This window comes from Micromys minutus (genome assembly GCF_963924665.1).
Source record: "Micromys minutus genome assembly, chromosome: 2".
Lineage (NCBI taxonomy): Eukaryota > Metazoa > Chordata > Mammalia > Rodentia > Muridae > Micromys > Micromys minutus.
The window spans coordinates 22,975,124-22,981,871 of NC_137971.1; positions in this window are offsets into that span (position 1 = coordinate 22,975,124).

Sequence of the window (6,748 nt, forward strand, 5' to 3'; positions counted from 1 at the left end):
TGGAGTCAGTTGCTTTCTTGGCATCTCAGTCCACAGGTTAGTGAGTGAGAAAAAAAAAAAAAAAGGCCATTCTTTGTGATCCACACCTCTTTTCTATTGGCTAGTAAACTACTTTTTTTTTGGCCAGGTTTCAGGAGACTTCAGTGGTTTGCCGGGGCCGGTTTGTCTAGCTGGCAAGAGCGGCCTGTATCCATACCGGCTTCCCGACTCTAAATTCAGGGGTCTTCACTGACAGTTTGAAATCTGCTTTGGTGGGGTGGTCGGCAAGCACTGTCAGTGAGGGATTTTGTTGACTCAAGCTGAAAGGAGAAGAAGAAAGAGGGTGGATCTGGCCTTAGATATGGTCTACAGGTCTTCAAGGAGCCAACACAGATCACTCTGTAATAACCTGAGTCTTGTCTGCAAGGCATCGACAAATGTCTCTCTTCCCTTTCTGAGCTACCTTTAGATCATGTCCCCTTTAACACTGTTCTTGTTCGTGTGACGCTACATTCTCTGTTCTCCCATCTCCAGACACAGAAGGAGTGTGTATCTGTCTGCATGTGTATGTGTGTGTGCATCTGTCTGTCTGCATGTGTATGTGTGTGTATGTGTGTGTGCATCTGTCTGCATGTATGTGTGTGTGCATCTATCTGTCTGCATGTGTATGTGTGTGTACATCTGTCTGTCTGCATGTGTATGTATGTGTATATGTGTGTGTGCATCTGTATGTCTGCATGTGTATGTGTGTGTATGTGTGTGTGTATCTGTCTGTCTGCATGTGTATGTGTGTGCATATGTGTGTGTATCTGTCTGCATGTGTATGTGTGTGCATGTGTGTGTGTGCATCTGTATGTCTGCATGTGTATGTGTGTGTATGTGTGTGCATCTGTCTGTCTGCATGTGTATGTGTGTTTATGTGTGTGTGTGCATCTCTCTGTCTGCATGTATGTGTGTGTGCATCTATCTGTCTGCATGTGTATGTGTGTGTGCATCTGTCTATCTGCATGTGTATGTGTATGTATGTGTGTGTGCATCTCTCTGTCTGCATGTGTATGTGTGTGCATCTGTCTGTCTGCATGTGTTCGTGTGTAATCCTTTCCTGCTCATATATTCTCATTAACGTTTTAAAGCTTTTAGAAGCAAATACCCAGGAAGCTTTGCCAGAATTTCACCTTGATCTGGGGAACACATAGACTCCTTGATGGGAAAGAAATAGAGAAGAGAAATGACAGAATGGAGGGAAAAGACTAAGGTGACCACATTTCAGAATTCTGGGCCATTAAAGGGTTTTCTTATACATACACACATACACACACACACACACACACACACATGCACACACAATGGCCTATTCAGCGCCTAGCTGGTAAGTAGTAGGCTCTCTAAATGTTGGCTTCTGTTCACCGTCTCTGAGGCTCTCCCTCCAAGACACGGAGGAAGCTCTGAGGTACACTTCCCCTTCTGCCTTCCTCACACCGTGGCAGGGTTGTGATCTACTATGGGCCTTGAGAGGCAGATACCAGCATATTAACAAGGAACAAAAACTCCATGTAAACCAGTTACATGAGATGTCCTTTTAGGTGAAACAGACAGACCAGTGGAACGTTTAGCACATAAATGAAAGCAGCAGTGTTGCCTCGTTGCGTAGGATCTTGGCAAGCTGTTGTCTCCTTGGATGCCTTCCCCGTGTCTATTTCCAAGCCTCTATCCTGGCTTTACATATTCAGCCTGGTCAGTTTCATTTATGACCACAACTGTCACAAGCCTCCCGCCATCAGCTGATGGATTACCATTCTCATCTGCCCTGGACACCAGACCACATTTGCAGATGTCTTTTCATCATCTCCAACTGAGCTTCCCAGACCCAAACCCCCGGCATACACTCTACATTTCTCATCTCAAACTTAACCTAGCCTTTCTGAGGCATGGACCATGGCGTGCATTCTCCAGTAAAAGCTACTTTCCCTGCTGGACACCAGGTCCAGTTTAAAGTCCCTGGTCCTACTCCTTGACAGTGCCTGCCTCCACAGACCTCTCTCTAACACATCACAGAAACAGCTCCTACCCCTGGGGACAACCAAATTCTCCTTCCAACCTCTTCCTCTGTCCTCACCCCTCCAGTCCAGCCTTCCCTGCCTAATGAGTACAGTGATTTTTTTGTTCAATGGTTCCCTCCTGCCTATCTGCCAAAGTTAAAATTTGGCAGGACTCACCTGACTTTCAATAACCAGAGATCCTGCCCTGAGCACTAGCCCTGTCTGTTTCTTCACCACGTTTTATCCGTTACCTGTTCCATTTATGCTGGCCTGCTTCTGTTCTCTGGTTCCTTCATTTTTTAAGCCATTGTGCTATCATTAGCTTTAGTAGACAGCTTTACTGGATTGAGGGGGTGCCTGCAAAACTGGTAAAGCATATTTCTGGGTGTGTCTCCATGAAGATGTCTCTACAGAAGATTGGTAGTTGGATCCACAAAGTGATGGGGAGGATCTTGCCTTTGATGTGGGCAGCACCATCCAAAAGTTGGAGGCCAAATGGGATGAGAAAGCAGGAAAAAGGGATGCTCATGTGTGCACACTTGACCTGTCTGGAGCAGGCTGATCATTTTTCTGTTTCTCTATGGACATTAGAGACAGACTCTTCAGCTTTCTCACAAACCAGCAGCTCTCTAGGTGGCTTCCAGGTCTTCCGGATGTGTCACTGTGAGTCCCCATATCCTGAGGCTTCTCACTTTTGAGCCAAATAGTTCTCATTCTCTTGGCCCTCCAGCTTGACAGGAGCATGGCGTTAGCCCCAGTCCCATAAGCCCTCCTAGTAAGCCCTTTGTAACTGTCTCTGCGTGTGCCCTGCCAGCTCTGATCTGGAGAAGGAATGCACACTGGCCTTTTTGTACCCAGTAAACTGTACCTTGGTTTTGCATACCTATTTCTAGCACCTGGGAATTCTTCTAGATCCCAGACCTTGTTATCAGACTTGGTAAATCCTCCGTGGGAGCACTTTGGTACATTTTAGGGGTTCCCTCTCTTCTTACCCTCCCATGATGCAATTATTTCCTATGTGTCTGCCCTTCCTTCTATACTGGGCTTACCAAAGGTCAGCAGCATATCTTGATCTTGTTTGTTTTTCTGAAACAGAAGGGCTCCCAGAAACGGGAGTGTGTGAATAGAATCTGTTTTGAAGTTCTTCCATTTGCAAAGAAGTCACAGTATGAAATGTTAGGAAATGTGCTGCATGAAATACAAGGTGCTAAAAATAACTCTGACCAGGCCTTGTCGAGTTTAGGGTGCTGGAGGAAACACATCACCAGAGGTGGCCTGGAAATTTTACAAGCCTGTACTATTTCCAGTAAACCCCCTGTTTCCTGCAGGTGGTTCAAGATGCTGGCTCACTCCAGACACCAAACCTGCCTGCTGCCATGATTTTCTGTCATGATGGTGATGAACTCTCATTCCCCTGGAACCAAGAACCCCAAATAAGCTTTTTCTCCCCCCCCCCAAATAATCTCTTCTTTCTATCAGTTCCCTTGGCCATGTGTTTTAGCACAATAATAGAGAAGTACCTACAGACTGGTTAATGGATGGCTAACACCAATTGACATCCTGTGCTGCCAGTGGAGGGACTCTAAGAACTGAAGAGAAATGGCAGCTCCTTATTCCTAGCATCTCAGGATGCAAGAGCAGGGGTGGGGTGGGGATCCAGGTAGAACAGAGTCCTAGGTTTGAAGAAACACTGTTAAGGACTAGAAAGACCAAGACAGTACAGCAATGTACTGTCTACAGCAATGGCCACAGGGACACTAGGGCTATCTCACAACAAATAAGAGGTGTTTCAGAATGCCTGACAACCAGTCAAAAGATGTAAAGACTATCTAAACTATTTACAAAGTGAGAAAATTAAACAGTGGTGACACACCACATGGCCTACAAAGGGAAGTTCGCCCTGCAGACGATGCTCCTGACTGCTGAGTCATCTCTCCAGACACACACCCACATTTTTCATAATTTAATTTTTTGATACAGGGTTTCCCTGTGTCGCTCTGGCCATCTTGGAACTCATCCTACAGACCAGGCTGGCCTTGAACTCAGAGATCCACCTACTTCTGCCTCCCGGAGTGTTGGGACTAAAGGGCTGTGCCACTGCCATGAAGCTCAACATCTTAATAGAAGTGACAAGGGGGTTTGATAAAACATTTATTTTTTTGATTTTTTTTTTTTTAAGTATAGTACTTCGGTTTTCTAATGAGCATTTGTATCAACCTCAGGCAACATTTTTCTCAAAGAAGAGTCCGGCTCTTTCACCTGAGCCCAAGAGCAAAGCAAAGATGTTCTTTCTTCCTGCCTCTCTATCCAGTATTGTTAGGGAGGTTGGAAAGGCAGAGTTGTTGGGAAGGAAAATATTCTGATTCTTCTTTGCCGGATGTTGTGATCCCCTGTGCTGAAGGAGCCAAGATCAAGCTACAAAAAGAAAAAAAATGTAAACGCCAACTTATTTGGTTTGGTTTGTTGAGATGGGTTGAGTAGCCCTGGATGGACTGGAATTTGCTATGTAGACCAAGCTGGGCTCAATCTCACAGAGAATGCCTGTCTCTGCCTTGATTCTGTTTCTATTTGCCAGCAGTGCGCCACTGGAAATGAAGACTTAAGCAGCAGTGTTAATAACAGCATGGAAAATATGAACTACTTGGGATAGACCTGATGAAGAAAAGCTACGCAGGGCCCGTGTGTTGGCCATTATACACAAACCTAAGGGAAACTGGTCACCTATTGTATCTATTTCCTTTATTTCCCTGAGGGAAGCTAATGGGAAGAGCTGCCCACATTCTTAGGGAGACAAACCGCTGTTATGTCTGCTCTCCTCAGGTTAACCTTGTTGGGATTCTGTAAACACCACCCCTCAGTTACCTAGCAACAGCCAGGTATACCCCACCCCTCAATTACCCAGCAGTAGCCAGGTATGCTCCACCCCAGTGACCTCACACTATAAAAGGAGCTGCTTGACTCCTCCTCTCTCTCTCTTGCTCTTGTGCTCTTGCGGCCTTGCTCTCCCACCCCTACCCCTCCTCTTCCCCTTCCCTTCCCCCCCCCCCACGTGCTCATGGCCGACCTCTACTCCTCTACTCTCTCTCTCTCTCTCTCTCTCTCTTTCTCTCTCTCTCTCTCTCTCTCTCTCTCTCTCTCTCTCTGTGTGTGTGTGTGTGTGTGTGTGTGTGTGTGTGTCTGCCTCTACTACCCTCTTAACTCTCCCATGACGTGAATAAACTCTATTCCGTACTATACCGTTGTGTGGCTGGTCCCTCAGGGGGAAGGGATTCCCATCATAGGCCCCTCAGAGGCATCTCCCTTGCCCTCAGGCCTCGCTGCACCTCCATGGGCCATATGCCCCCCACTCTCTTCATCCTTCCCCTAACACTGGTGCTGTGACTCAGATTCAAACCCGGAAGGTCATCTTTTCACAACATTGGTGCCCCGTTACTTTTCCTTTCAGTGGTGCCCCGTCATCTTTTCCTTACAAACCTAGACTGGCTAAGGCGTACGACCTTGAACTCCCAATCCTCCTGCCTCTGTCTCCAGGCTGCTAGGGTTACATGCACCACATGTCCAGTTTATGTAGTGCTAGGGACTGCGCTTGGGACTTCATGGGTGCTAGGCAAGCACTCTACCAACTGAGATACATTCCCAGTTCCCCGAGATGGTTCAGCTTCTGCACTGAATACAGGGTTAAAGTGTGAATCATATCTACCCATGCTCAATGTTAGGAATGGAACCTAGAGCCTCGTGTATGAGAGGCAAGCCCTCTGCCACTGAGCCCACAGTCAACCTCTCTCAACAGAATCTGTATGTGGTTTGAAATACGAATCAGCCTTTTCCTTTCTGCCTGTTTCACATTCATGGGAGGTTTTAAAAATGAAGATCCAAACTCAGGAAGAACTTTATTTTTACAACTGAATTCAATGAAAAGTGGACACTTCTGAGCTCCACAACTAACGTCTGACAGCTTAGTCTGACAACTAAAGTCCTTTCAGGCCTGGTGGTAAGTACATACCTGAAAGCCCAGTACGTGAGAGGCTGAGGCAGGAAGATCATGAATTCCAGGCCAGCCCAAACTGCATATTAAGGGCATCTCTTAAAAATATCAACCAATCAACCACCTAACCAACAAATCAAACAATACAAACTAATCAATATAAAAGTTTAATTTTTCTGCCTTTTGATTCTTGTTTTTCAGCGGCCCATCTGAAAAGATTAGTCATTCATTGGTGAATTCTGTTTACATCTTTGTCAGCTTAAGGAGTATATTCGTAGAGGGAAGCATATGCCAAGGACAGGTGAAGTTCAGTCTCACACCACAAGAAAGAAAAATATCACTGATATGACTCAAGAGTGTGACCCATTAAGAAAAAAAATATCTAGCTCTGGAGATTTGGCTCAGTGATTAAGAGAACTGGTTGCTTCTCAGTGCCCACATGGTGGTTCACCACCATCTAAGTCCTGTTCCAGGAGCTCTGAGGTCAGCGGGCACACGTGTAATACACAATGATACATTCAGGTGAAGCATTCACATGAGGAATACCATGTAACACATGCATATTCAATACAATAAATACATCCTCTAAAAAATTAAATCTGAGGCTGGAAATGGTGGCTCACAGCTTTAACCCCAGCACTGGGGAGGCAGAGGCAGGCAGATCTCTGTAAGTTTGAGGCCAGCCTGGTGTAACAATATATCGAGTTCTGGGACAACCAGAACTAAAAAGGAGAGACCCTGTTTC